This window comes from Amblyomma americanum, chromosome 1 (assembly GCF_052857255.1).
Source record: "Amblyomma americanum isolate KBUSLIRL-KWMA chromosome 1, ASM5285725v1, whole genome shotgun sequence".
Classification (NCBI taxonomy): domain Eukaryota; kingdom Metazoa; phylum Arthropoda; class Arachnida; order Ixodida; family Ixodidae; genus Amblyomma; species Amblyomma americanum.
In genome coordinates, this window is record NC_135497.1 from 499537768 (window position 1) to 499552264 (window position 14497).

The window sequence follows — 14497 nt, forward strand, 5'->3', positions numbered from 1 at the left end:
TTCACAGTTAAATTACATTAGTTCACCTTATTCACAATTAAATCACCTTATTTCACATTAATTCACTCTTGACACTTTCTATACTCATTATATATTGCTTAGATTTCTACTAGCTGCACATCTGCCCTCGTTTCATATCAGTATTCATTTCAGACTTTTTTTTGGCGCCACGCGTTGGCTTCGCCCACACTTCCGGTCACGTTGCCCAACACTTCCGGCATTTTTAAATTTGGCGCCACTACCACTTTGGACCCTCCCACTTTTTGGACATTTTTGGCTCTAATTAATGAACTATTCATCCCGTTTCGAAATTTTTTTTTTCGGGCAGCATCCTCACACCATCCTCTTTCGATTACAGCCACTCGTTTGACGCTGCCTCTTCTGGGTTGCCCACAACTACTGCCGACACATTTTGCGGACACGATCACCGCTGACATAACCTAGTAAAGCTTTCACTGTAATAAATATCCACGACTGGGAGTCCAACCCCCGGCGGCGCGAACAGATTAGCTTCACAGGCCGCCGTGCGAGAGAAGTAGGCCTCAGCCGAACACGCCTCGTGTTCAAGTGCAACAGTCTCATGCTGCGCATTGCACGTCATCGTCTTCATCAACTTCCATGTGGGGCGGGAACAGATGAGATCAGGTTAACATCGACTAGAGGTTAGCGCAAGTCTATTATCGTCGCCAGTTGTGCCGACGACCCATCGAATCAAAACCATGAGCCCACCAAGCTAAAGGCATGCTCTCGCACGTCTACTCCCTTTAACTGCGCTAAAGCCCTACCAATTTTTGTACCGAGTTCGTATCGTGCCGACCTCATAACTTTGCTTAAGTTAATGTAATCACGTTCTTAGCTGGCCATGATGAAGGCATGGCTACGCAGGTTTTGCAAATGTTCCTTAAAAAAAAATGTTGTTGGTGCCGTCCGCACTGGTATGGGGAGCTGTTGAAACAAGTCTAACTTCTCCATGTATGCAATGACATTAGACGTCGGCCCTTGATGCAGACAGTCAGATACAAGTGGCTGCAGTGTTGTTGTGTCTCCCTTGGTCGTCTTGGCATTTCTCGTGCTGCTTTAACGTTTAGGGTGCTAAATTACCGTTGTGCAGCAGTTGCGCTGATACGAAGCCTATTCCGTGCTGAATTACTCGATTCCGTGCACGGAAGAAGGAGGCGGGGCTGCCACACCAACAGTTCACAGTGTTGGAATCGGTTGGAGAAAAATTTCTTGCTGTCCTATGAGCTCAAAGAGGGCACCCCTACGCTGGCCACCGTCGGTCCCACTTCAGGGGAAGGGTGGTGTGAGCGGGGCTCTCCAAACAAAGTGGACGCAAATGAGGGGGGGGGGGGGGGGTCTCTTCTGCTGACTTACACAATGCAACGCATATGTGCTTTCTTTTCTCGCAAGGCATCTTCCTCGTGTCGTTTCCCACAACACACGCCCGGCATGAGGCCATCGTCGCTGCTTCCCAGTTCCTCTGGCCCCTGCGTTGCCTGCTTCTTGTCCTCCTTCCGCTCTCGCATTTCTGCTCGTCAATAGTTTAACGTAAATACAGCCGGGAACAATTAGCGTCGCCTCTGTTTCCTGCTCTCGACGCCGAGGGTCGGGGGGGGGGGGGGGGATGGCAGTGTGTCGCTTGATCCAGGATGGTCGCCTCAGCAGCGTACCAGGCACGCGCGACTAATTGGGCGGGACTTTCGCCCGGCGGGCCTCGGGCGGGAGGCAGGCAAACAAGCGAGCCGTCCGGGCGGACAATCGAACGCCGGCCGCGCGGCGCGTGTGGACACCTCGCGTTCCGGTCGGCAGCAGTTTAGGTGCAGTGGGACATCGCGGCCCGCCATCTCTGTCGCGCGTGCGATGACACCGCGCGGCTGCGGCGACGACGAGGCGCCCGCGACGCCCCGCGCGCAGCGGGAGAATCGTTGGGGGCGAACGCTGGCGTTCTCGCGGCGGAGGTCTCGGCAGCCAGCGGGCCGACTGCGCCCGGCGCATGTGACGCAATCGCACGGCACTATAAGCAGAGAGAGCTGCGGAGGCGACGGAAAGCGTGTCGCGCTTTGCGTACGCGGTTATAGAGAGGCGTTATTCGAAACGTGTGGGCAGTAGGCGCAACTAGGAGCGAGACGAAAATTACCAGGCAAGCGCTGATTTTGAATCGACCTAGTCCAAGTCGGAGCGGCCTAGCTTGATGCATCATCTCTTCGACGCATGGAGGTACGACAAAAAATGCGAACGGAACCAATATGACATTTTACATCGGAACAAACTGGACAGAAACCCGGCGTTTGCCGTTTAAGCAACGTCGTGCTTCGTTGGCGCAGCCACTCTCTTTTAGTCTCACGCAGGTTTCTTTCTTGGGCTCTGTAGCGGTGGTATTTCGGAGCGGCCAACCCAACGGTACACCTCGGATTGGTCTATCGGGCCTTCAGGACGAAGGCCATGCGGCTTCCCTATAGTTTCACCGCTTCCACGCTCCGCCGTCCATCGTACACTAATAGTGGCCACCAGTATTCGAACTGGCGGGCGTCAGCTAACAAGGAAGTCAGAGTCTGCCTACATCGCTGTAGGAACGCAAAACGGGAACCTTTTCGGCGTCCCATGGCTTCGCGGCAGCTTCCGAGAGGGTGGGAGCGGGCAAGACAGCGAGAGAGAGCAGAGGGCGGAACGGAAAGGAGGCGGGCGAAAACGGGACCGCGCGCGCGTCTTTTGCTTGTGTTTGCTTTGTGCTGCTCGGTGCGCCGCGCGTCGCGCGCGCCGTCGGCCGCCAATTTCACTTTCGCGCCGGCCGCCGCCGGAGCAGGGGAGCGCGCGCCGCCACCGCTCGCCGTCGACGCCGTTCGAGGCAGTCCCCCTTCGCTGCGAGACCCAGGTGTGCGCATTGGAGACGCCTCGAGGATAGCTGCGCGAGGGCCTCCGGAAAAGTTCCTCGGGGGGCGGAACGTGGTGCGGGAAACTTCCACGACCGCACTGTGTTTTTTTCCCGCAGAGAGGGCGGCAAAAGCTTTATTCTAGTGCCACTAAGAAACCCTAAACCAACTCCATTCACCGTCTTAAAGACTGACGCAGCCATCCCTTCTTGTGCACAATACGTCCAGTTCTTTTCCCACCCAAGTGTTAATCTTGTTCGGAATTTGTCTTCCTATTTTCCCCCTTCTTCTGCGAGCCCCTGATCCGCTGTTCCTCGCGGTTTCGACGCCTGTTGCTGTGACACCGCGGACTGTGCGTTTTCCGTTAGAACCTCAACGTGCGGAATACGGCTGGCTGGCACGGGTTACGACCACATCGAACACCTTCGAAGGGCCTCGGATCGAATGCTGTCGTCTCTGCGGGCGGAGAAATCGCCGCCGGGAAAGTTTTGTGAGTGCTGTTACTTACGTTGATTTTACACGGCAGCTACAGCTTTGAACGTGTTTGTGATATTTATCCAAGTTTCATTGCTGCATTGCCGTTGCAATGACTATGGGAAAGCGTCTCCAGACAATGAAAGGTGTTTCACGAGATGGGAGCTTCTCTCTTGAGTACCTCTTGCATTTTCCCCTTTCGAGGACTGAAATTATGGGACTTGAGGTAAAGTTCTTTAATGGGTTGTTGTGCGCTGCACCCGACTATACTTTCGGGATCAGGGCACAAAACGCTCATGTAAGTGCTAACGAACCCTTTCGGAAACCTTGAAACTTCGCCTTTCAATACCCTTCTGTTTTGGGCTTTTCTTTTCTCGTACCTTTTAATGGCCTCAGTTGTCACAACCGTCAAGACCGAATTTCATTTCCTTGCGCTGTATACGGGTAGTTAAATTATGTGCTTTTAGATGAACACTGTTGATAAGTACTTGTCTTGACGCGCTCTCGCTGGATGCCTTTTTTAAAGCACATGCTGCTGGCCTTTCGTCCCAAAGTGTTATCTTTTCATTGGATCTTCATCCTTGTGTCATGTACTACGCAGCGGGTGGAGGAAGGTACGAACTTCCTTTGCTTCAGCTTGGTTTTTTGGCCCTCATCTCTCTTTTTTTAAATTTCGTTTCTCAAAATCGTGCTGTCCATTTCTAGTCCAGCTGTCCTGTATCTAAGCAATATTTCCGTTTTTGTCCTCTATATAAACAGCCAACTTTTAGCACTGCCGCGAACTTCTCCACCCGAATTTATATGTCAGGAGCGTGCTCTCGTGCGATGTCCGTGGGACGTCCCGCGATGGCCCATTGCGGCATCTGGCCCTAACCAATACTGGGCTGCTTTGTGGGATGCAAAATGAACTGTACAAAGCGCCTATACAGCAGAGTTCACTCCATGCCACGACGGTCGTGTAAGTTATCGCGCATGTCCGAGACTCAGCGAAAGAAATCTTCACCGTGGTTATGCGAGAAAAGCTCACCTTCAAATATGGTACTGCTGCTTTTTTAAATTTCACTCACAGTTCCCGCCTTAAATGTGAGCAGAAATGAGTTGAAAGGGCGTTTCGCCTTCGCCACGGACGACAGGTGGCGTATGCGTTCGTTTCCAGAAAGCACGCATTGTGTCGCTGGTGCGTAAGTGCTTGCCGCTTCGCTGCCTTCAACAAAAACGTCGCTTAGCGTATCGCTTTTCACCGAGGCGCAATCGCTGCTGTACTGCCCGACGTGTCTATGAGTGAAGGAGGTTTCAATGACGCGACCAATACAAAGAGGCGGCGGCCATTTTAGTCATTCTTGTTTTGTGCGGGACGGACGATCTAATAGCTCAGGCTATTAATTTGTTGAAGCAGTCGCGCTTTCCTTTGTTACGAGACCGTTCTTTGTGGCAGATTACTTCTATCGCGCACTTTATTATCGCGCTGGCTTTCGTCAGCTGTAGGCTGCGCTACCTGTGTGTGTGTAAAGGGAAAATACTTTTAGGATATTTTCACCTTCTGTCTAAAATGGGCTTACCACGCCTAGCTACTTTTGTATTAAGGCTGTTTTGCGCTGTCTCCTACTTGAACAGTTTCTTTTTCTTCTTTTTATTATTATTAGTATTACTACTACTGGCATGCGACACTGAAGAGCGCGGCGTATTTTTCTCTTTGTAAAATTTCACCATGGTTTTGTTGCTTCTTTTCTTCGGGTGCAGAGGTGTTTCGGTACAGCAGACACGCGTGCTGTCAGTACTACGCATCTCTACCCCCCCCCCCCCCCCCCCCCCCGTGCCGTAGTTCCTCCTTGAAAGGGGAAATCCCGACGTGTAAAAACCGTTGCTGGATAGAACAGTGCAGATATTTGCATTTTTGTGACAAACACATGCACCCGCCCACAGGCTGTCTCAGTAGGGTTCACTGACAGAAAAAAAGTCGTTTTTTGTACTTCGCTGTTGACGAGTCAGTGGCGCCTCCAAAACTTAAAACATTGGAAGCCCGTCCACGGCTCATGCACCGGCCAGACATAGACATGCGCCATGATATGCGCATATTTTTGAGAGCCGACACGAAGTTCGTAAGGGAGTGTCGGACAAAAAACCTTCTTGAGCAATCAGCTCTGGTGGCTGCATTCCTTCCCAGTGTGTGTGTCCTCCTCCGTCTCCTTCACCGATTTGTCGACTTTGTCGACTAGGCAAAGTGCCGCCGCTTTGCCTAGAACAATGACGAGGGACAAAAAGGAAAAGGTGATGAAATTCTGCTGGAATTTATCTTGCAAAAAAAAAAAATAGAGGAAATCAATAGACCATTAAAACGTTCTTTCGTGACACTTGGGAACCCCTAACAGCACAGATATCATTCCGTGATTTGGGCTGAATTTTTGCATTAAACGAACAAGAAAAAGAGCTCTGAGCCTGTTTGTTTTTCGCAGGTGCGAGGAAGAGACATTCATTAGTGTGGGCTGCAGAATAAATCAGAAAACTATAGCCCTGCCCCGACTGAGAAAGAGACAGCAATAACTGTATACCTCCTCTTCTCCTTTCCAAAAATGATAGCGTATGTATACACTTACAGATAACATGATGGCGTCACCACTCCGGGGGCCGTATTCTATAAGCTGTCCATTTTCCATTGTCCATTTAGCGTCCATTTGGCCCTGTTGGGGACGAGGGGTCCTTGAGTGAGCTGACTCTTTCAGCGCCGCAGGTCCCTTCTCCGAATGACGTTGTCGGACTTGGTTATGAAGGAAACTGTACAGGGGGTTTATTTTACATTATTTACAAGATTTTGGAACCCATTGGAGGGTGATGGGGGAAGGTCGGAGATCTGAGAAGATCTGAGGATGATCGAGGATTCTCTTTCACGGCACTCGTCGTCCGGTTTAAAAAGGGTCCGGTCCCCAGGATTCCCCAGGTCCGAGAATGTCTTCGCCAGGTTGGGCGTGGCCTAACTTGCGCTGTCGTACACACACACACACACACACACACACACACACACACACATAGGGACACGGCCCCGTCACATGCCTCGCCGGAGAGAGGGTGCCGCTGGACAATCGCCCCCACCAGAGAGAGCGTTGTCTTCGCGTCCGAACGACAGTTCTCACGCTCAAGCCGGACCCGTCTTCCGGGAAGTCCGAATGGGCGAGGCGCCGGCGAGCAGGCACAGTTGAAGGGAAGACAGTTCTCACGCTCCAGCCGGACACGTCTTCCGGGAAGAATGTTGTTTTCAAACGGCAGTGGAATCCTCCGTCTCGAATCCAAATGCCTCGCGAGGACCGAGCGTGGAAACAAGATGCCTATCGCCGTGCAGTGACCCCGGTTGCAGGTGTCCTGGCCGAATACGCAGCTGAATCAGACCACCGGCTGTCGCCAGAAACCTTACAGCTCCTCCGCGGCCCGAAAAATCTCGAATGTCCAGCGTTGACGACCGCTGGGCAGGAAGAGATGAGATGGCGTCCGTGTTGGTCCCCTGGATTGCAATATCATCGCCCCCAAGGCAGAACCCAAAGCACCACCAACAAAGGAAAGCGCAGGTGGGACGTTCCAAACAGCAAAGCACTGCCCCACCCGTAAGCGCTCGGACTTCGCCAAAGAATCACCAGGCTTCTTCCATTGACAACAATACACTTTAAAAAAATTGTGTTCAAATTTGGGTTAATGTTGTGCCGACTGAGCGCGAAACATCTCCTTTTGAAACAGCCACAGCCGGATTACTCGGAACAAAGTAAAAAAAAACACTCACACAGGAGGAGATTCCTCTTAGTTCTCCCGCTTACATCAGTCTGCTCAAGCCATCAGCATTTCCGTGCAGTTTCCCCTTCTTATAACGCACCGAGAAATTGTACTGTTGGAGAGCCAGACTCCATCTGAGCAAGCGACCATTTAGGGGGACATCTGTCGCAGCTACGTTAAAGGACAATGGTCAGTCTCAAATACAAACTCTGCTCCGTACAGGTAACACGACAACTTCTGCGCTGCCCAAACTAAACACGCGCACTCTTTTTCGGAAGCGCTGTACGCGTCCTCTCTACTGGTCAGTTTGCGGCTGATGTACAGAACTGGGTGTTCTTCATGGTCGTAGCCAACTTGGCTTAAGACAGCACCCAGCCCTCTATCACTGGCATCACACTGGACTATGAACTCTTTCCCATAGTCAGGGGTCCTGAGGAAGGGTCGGGACACGAGTGCTTCCTTCAGGCTTTTGAAGGCGTTTTCTTTTTGGTTATCCCAACTTACGTTAGTAGGTGCTCCCTTTCGCAAGGCGTCAGTTAAGGGACTAGCCCGCTGTGAGTAGTTAGGAATATATCGCTGGTAGTACCCAACTAATCCCAAAAATGAGCGAATGGCCGTTTTCGTCCGCGGTTGCGGAAATGCTGCGATCGGGGCAATCTTTAACTCGGATGGGCTCCTAGTTCCCTGGCCTACAACGTGGCCCAAGTACGTCACCTGTGCGCAACCAAATCTACACTTTTCTGCCTTCAGTGTCAGTCCAGCCTGTCGTAAACTGGAAAACACGGTCTTTAGGTGTTCTATATGCTCTTGCCAGGTTTCCGAAAAAATTGCCACATCGTCTAAATAAGGGAGTGCAAAGCACTGCATGTCCTTCAGTACGATGTCCATGAGTTTCAAGAAGCTGTAGGGGGCATTCTTCAACCCAAAACTAAGCATTAAGGGTCGAAAAGTGCCCGCTGGGGAGATGAAAGCGGCATACCTGCTCGCGCTTTCTGAGAGGGGAACTTGCCAATATCCCCGTACGAGATCGAGGGTGGAAATGAATTTCGCGCCGCTCACCCTTTCTATCCTTTCCTCTATGTTGGGAATCGGGTATAGCTGATCCCTGGTAATTGCATTAAGCTTTCTATAATCCACGCAGGGACGAGGATCTTTCCCTGGGGCCTCAACAAGAATTAGCGGTGAGGTATAGTCACTTTCCGCTGGCTCTACAACCCCTAACTCCAACATGCGCTCAATTTCCGCGTCCATTATTTCTTTTTGCCGCGGTGATACCCTGTAGGGTTTCGACCGTACCGGCTCATCAGAGGTGAGCTCGATTTCGTGTGTCAGGAGGTGTGTCTTTCCCGGGCGACTGCTAAATAGGTCAGCGAATTCGCTCAACAACTGCTTTAGCGTGTCGACCTGTGTCCCGCTTAGGAAATCTGCATTCACGGAGTGAGCCAGGATGTTTTCCACGTTGTCACTAGCGTCCGCACCTCCCTTCCAACCCTGACTCTCGCTGTCCAGCTCCTCTGGTTCATTTAGAGTCAGATTGACGATCCCGCTGCGTTCCACGAACGGCTTCATCAGATTGCAATGATAGATTCTCACCTGCTTTCCCCTGCCTGGAACCCTTAGCGCGTAATTCGTCTCCGAAAGTTTTTGCAACACTTCTACTGGACCATCCCAGTGAACTTCCAGCTTGTTTTTTCTCGATGGCCGGAGGATCATCACGCGATCGCCCGCGGTGAAACCTCGAAGGCGAGCGTTTTTGTCATAATAGACCTTGGCGGCCTCCTGGGCAGCTTTCATATTTCGATTTACTAATTCCCTCGTGTTGTTAAGGCGGTCCAGTAGCTTAAGCACGTACTCAACCACTGTCTGGTTCTCTCCTGTCCCTTCCCACATTTCTCTCAGCATTCGGAGGGGAGAGCGGAGGGCTATTCCGTACAAGAGTTCTGCTGGCGTAAACCCCGTAGCTTCGTGGGGGACTGTTCGTAAAGCGAAAAGTGTGGCCGGCATACAATCCTCCCAGTCTGCTTTATGCTCATAACAAAGAGCGCGTAGCACCCGCTTCAGCACCGAATGCCATTTCTCTACACTGTTGGACTGCGGATGATACACCGAGCTGTGCAACAGTTTTATTCCGCATCTTTCTAGGAATGTGGTCGTCAAGGCGCTTGTAAAGACCGTCGCCTGATCGGCTTGGATTTCGGCCGGAAATCCTATTCTCGCGAACACTAACAAAAGGGCATCAACTATTTCTGTGGAGCTCAAGTCCTTCAACGGAATTGCTTCGGGAAATTTTGTGGCGGGACATAGCATAGTAAGCAAGTACTTATAGCCTGATTTCGTGTTAGGCAAAGGGCCTACTGTGTCTATTACAAGCCGGCGGAAAGGTTCCGAGATCAATGGAACAATTTTCAGTGGAGCCTTCCATGTCTCTCCCGGCTTGCCCTCGCGCTGGCACGCATCGCATGATTTTACGTAGCGTTCTGCATCTTTGAAACAACCCGGCCAATAATATTCCATTAATAGGCGCTCCTTTGTTTTATTGATTCCCAGATGTCCTGCCCAGCCATTTCCGTGGCAGAGACTCAGAATGTCCGCTCTGTATTTTTCGGGCACGACCAGCTGTTCAAATGTTTTGCCTTTTCTGTCCTGGTAGTGTCGGTATAGTAAGCCTCCCTTCTCATGCATCGTTATGTTGCGTCTCGCGATGCCCTCTTTAGCTGTAAGGTGCAGTCTTTCCAAAGTGGGATCCTGCTTCTGTTCTTTTGTTAGGGACTCCCTGTTCACCTGCAGAAGGCGATCAAAACTACGCGATGTTGGAGATAAAACGGATCCTTCAGCGTTTTCTGATTCCTCTACCGACTTAGTGGTTGAAGTCCCTCGTCGCTCATTTGCTCGGTCAGCTCTCTGGCTTTCATTCCTCGTTGGTTCACTTCCCTCCTCATTTGATTGCAACGATATGCTGGCTGGTGCGTCTCTGGCTACCTGAGGTTCGGGAATCTGACTTAGTTGAGATGCGAGCTGACGAGTTTTCGATGTCGTCAAAGCTTGTATCACCCCGCTTCCGAGTTTCTGGCCTCTCTCGCGTAGCAATTGGTCTGATCGATTCGAGAAGAGGTAAGGATATTGAAGTGGCACGGCCTTCGAAACTGCGGCCTCAGTGATTAGCTCTCCAAACGGTCCACAAATTATCACTCTAGCTATGGGAAGGCATACACTGTGTTCTTCTACTGCCTGTTTTATCCACGAGACTTCTCCCGTAAAATCGTCCACTGACACGTAAGACGGGTGGACAACGTCCATCGTCGCGGCGCTATCACGAAGCACCCTGCACGGTTTCCCGTTAACGTGCAGCTCGTGCAGGTATGGCTTAAGGAGCTCTAGATTCTCGGCGTTATCCTCGACGCACGAGAACACCAAACGTTGCTTTGTACACTTCGCTGCAAAGTGCCCGACACCATTGCATTTGTAGTTACGAAATGGCCTACTAGCCTCAAACTCTTTTTTTGCGGCTTTGTCTGCTCCCTGTCTCTTCGCCTGTTCTTCACGCTTTTCTGGCGCTACCTTCGTTGCCTCTGATTGCTCCGAACTTCTAGCACTTCGCGTCTTTCTGCTAGGCCCTTTATCTCGCATCGCGTTTCGAGCGTGTGACGCACCCTCTTCAGTGCTCAACCTTCTGCGCGAAACGTACTCCTCTGCTATCTCAGCGGCCCTTTCAACTGTGTCGACTTTTTCCCTGTCTTGAACCCACAGTTTCACCACTTGGGGAATGCTTCGGTAAAATTGCTCAAGGCAAAAACACTCAATGATTTTGTCTCGGCTTTCATAAACCTCGGCTCCTTTTAGCCGCTCTAGCAGATTCGTCTTTAGTCCATACGCGAAATCCGGATAGCCCTCGCTATCGTTTTTCATTGCGTTCCTGAAGCGCTGTCGGAAAGCTTCGGCTGACAGCCGGTACCTTTTTAGCAGGCTGGCTTTGACTTTTTCGTAGTCAGCTGCGTCTTGTGTGCTAAGTCCCGCTATGACTTCAGCTACTTCACATGGCAAGAGTGTCAGAAGCCGTTGCGGCCATGTACTGCGAGCAAAGTTCTCCCTTTCGCAAGTTCTCTCAAAGTTTCCCAGGTACAATCCTATGTCCCTTCCACTTTCATAGGGCTGCATGAATCTGTTCATTCTATATGATTGTACATCGCTTGCTCTTTCAGGAGACCCGGCTCTCGTACTGTCGCCTTTTTTTCGATTTTCGCTTTGAGGCTGCAATCGCTTTAGATTTCTTTCTTCTTTTTCAGCTGCCCACTTTTGCCGTTCTTTCTCTTTATCCCATTCCGCTTCCCTTTTTCTTTTTTCTTCCTGTACCAAATTCCACGTATCTTCCAGCTGATCGTCATCTACGTGTTTTTCAATTGTCTTGCATATTTCAAGTTTTGTAATTTTTTCCTGTACTTCTATTGACAGTTCCTCGCATAACAACAGCAAGTCCGACTTTGACAATTTCATAAGGTCCATGACAATGCTTTCTCCGCTTTGGCAATGCTATCTTCAAAATGTCGTGAGATTACCCTTTCTCAATTGACATACACTTCCCAGTGATTCTAGATTATTCTCTCAAAATCTGAAGCCTGGCGAATCCTATAGCAAAATGCCGAAACGCTTACCGGTTGAGAAATCACGATGTCGCACGGTCCATCCCAGCTGCTGCCAACCAGTTGTTGGGGACGAGGGGTCCTTGAGTGAGCTGACTCTTTCAGCGCCGCAGGTCCCTTCTCCGAATGACGTTGTCGGACTTGGTTATGAAGGAAACTGTACAGGGGGTTTATTTTACATTATTTACAAGATTTTGGAACCCATTGGAGGGTGATGGGGGAAGGTCGGAGGATCTGAGGATGATCGAGGATTCTCTTTCACGGCACTCGTCGTGCGGTTTAAAAAGGGTCCGGTCCCCAGGATTCCCCAGGTCCGAGAATGTCTTCGCCAGGTTGGGCGTGGCCTATCTTGCGCTGTCGTACACACACACATAGGGACACGGCCCCGTCACATGCCTCGCCGGAGAGAGGGTGCCGCTGGACAATCGCCCCACCAGAGAGAGCGTTGTCTTCGCGTCCGAACGACAGTTCTCACGCTGAAGCCGGACCCGTCTTCCGGGAAGTCCGAATGGGCGAGGCGCCGGCGAGCAGGCACAGTTGAAGGGGTGACAGTTCTCACGCTCCAGCCGGACACGTCTTCCGGGAAGAATGTTGTTTTCAAACGGCAGTGGAATCCTCCGTCTCGAATTCAAATACCTCGCGAGGACCGAGCGTGGGAAACAAGATGCCTATCGCCGTGCAGTGACCCCGGTTGCAGGTGTCCTGGCCGAATACGCAGCTGAATCAGACCACCAGCTGTCGCCAGAAACCTTACAGCCCCCTGTGATTGGTCGCTGAGATATACCCGCAGCTTTCAAGCAGCTGTGGGAAGTCACTCGACCATTGGGGTGGTTGGCGACAGGATCTCAGCATTGGCTCCATATCGCAGCCAACGGCAGCCAGTATCGCAGCCAACGGCAGCCAGTGGTCTGGTCCGGTATCCTGCTGTTGACAGAGCGCTGCGATGCACCTCACCATTGCATATCACATCCAATGGCAGCCAATGGTGAAGACCGGTCGCCAACCACCCCAATGGTCGAGTGACTTCCCACAGCTGCTTGAAAGCTGCGGGTATATCTCAGTGACCAATCACAGGGGGCCAAATGGACGAGAAATGGACAATGGAAAATGGACAGCTTATAGAATACGGCCCCAGGATCACGGCATGAGCTGCTCACAAAACAAAAAAAAAGAAGGCGGTAGCGTTAGAACGGTTCATTGATTTTGTTTTTATTTATTGCCATACTTCGACAAAACACTACTAAAACTGCAAGGACAGTCACCAAATCTTCACGCTAGCAACCTGCCAGATCTTCCTGTGAGGCCTTGGTAGGTTTAAAATTCTCTCAAGAGCCTCAATTTTTCCAGCCTGGGTAGCCAATTGGGTACACACGATTGTGATTTCAACACTTCCAAAAATCTGTGTACGTTCTCCCGAAAATACATTGCGCCTAAGCAATTCAGTGGCGCTGGGGCCACTTACGCTTAGCAATTGGTCCCCTCTGAAAAGAGCGCGTTGGTGCTGCAGCTGTCGCCCACATACGGCATACCTTACCTGGATGACGTGGCAGCGGAGGAGTGACGTCAGCGTGTTTTAGGTTAAGCCATGCTGCGCAGGCGCTTCATGACGGCGTAAACTGCGGAAGCGGTACAGGTGAACCTAAAAAGCACGCGAGGAGTTGCTGTGGTTACACAACTTCGCGCCTCTATACCGGCGCGAAAGTTTCCTTAAAGCTTACACAAACACGGGTCAAGAAGCGTCTTTGCACGCAAGGCGCGACTTGCGCACGGAAACGCACGTACGCTTCAAACCACCTTGTGTAGCCGCTGCGACAGGCTCCATTTACCGGAAGGAACACCTCGCAACCAACTCGACGCGACTCATGCTATTAATCAACCGTTGAACATGAGGATTCGTTTCCCTCTAGAACAAAGTTCACACTATAGCTTAGACAAAAGTACTATGACGTGACGTCGTTCAGTGGCTATTGTTATTGAGAGTATACTTTTCTACTACGTGCGTTGGAAATGGAATATCGAATACCAGCGTGGTCACAACGTGTGCTTCAGAATTCGTAACTCTTGCTGCGAGGCGCTGGATAATGTTTAAGTTGCCTTTGCTATGTCCATATCTGCATACCCCATCTGTAGTTTACAAAAGCTTCAACCTGAACCTCTCGCTGTCCATACCATCATGCACTGCCTCTCATCTCACCAAGTCACACAAAGGAAAATGCTGTGACACTGCCTCCCTCGCAGTATTTTTCTTGACGCCCACTTATCGCACGACGTCCAGTCAGACATTGCATTCGCTACCACCGCTGATTTTTTTTCTTCTCTTTCTGCAAGCCATTCTGGAACTTGGGTTCCTCGTCCGTGGATTCGCAATATGCACACCCGATTATTTCCACGCTTTTCGCACCGCGTTATCTTCTGGCCGGCACACTGTTGCTGCTGCAGCAGCAGCCAGCGTTGGGAATGTGGAAGCGCTTCATTGCGCGATTTCATCGAAAGTCAAGGCAGCGGAAACTGCGAAATAATCAAACGAGTGACACCTCCGCGCCAGAATTGAATAGCCACAACGTTTCAATGCGAAATTTACAACGTAAGGTGCTTTCTGATGATGTCCCCACTCATGTTATTTCTTACTATTATTTTTCCTCGCGAAAGGTGCATTTCAGCTGGTTTAAAAGCGGCTCCTAAAACGAGTTTTCATAATCGATCGCGTGCGAAAGCTAATGACGTGCAAATAAGTATTTTCGTTCCCCAACCTAATGGTAA

General features: G+C 50.9%; 1 protein-coding gene across 4 annotated transcripts in view; it reads left to right on the plus strand.

Annotated features, from left to right (window-relative positions):
* The window catches only part of LOC144116121 (uncharacterized), a 344387-nt gene that overhangs the window by 268291 nt on the left and 61599 nt on the right, over positions 1–14497 (plus strand). Inside the window, exon 1 of one of the 4 annotated variants that reach the window (XM_077650804.1) lies at positions 2753–3360. The exons of the other annotated variants lie outside the window; for them this stretch is intronic. The gene's annotated coding sequence lies outside the window, so the exon portion shown is untranslated. Of the gene's footprint in view, positions 1–2752; positions 3361–14497 lie in introns of those variants that run through there. 4 annotated transcript variants of the gene reach the window in all.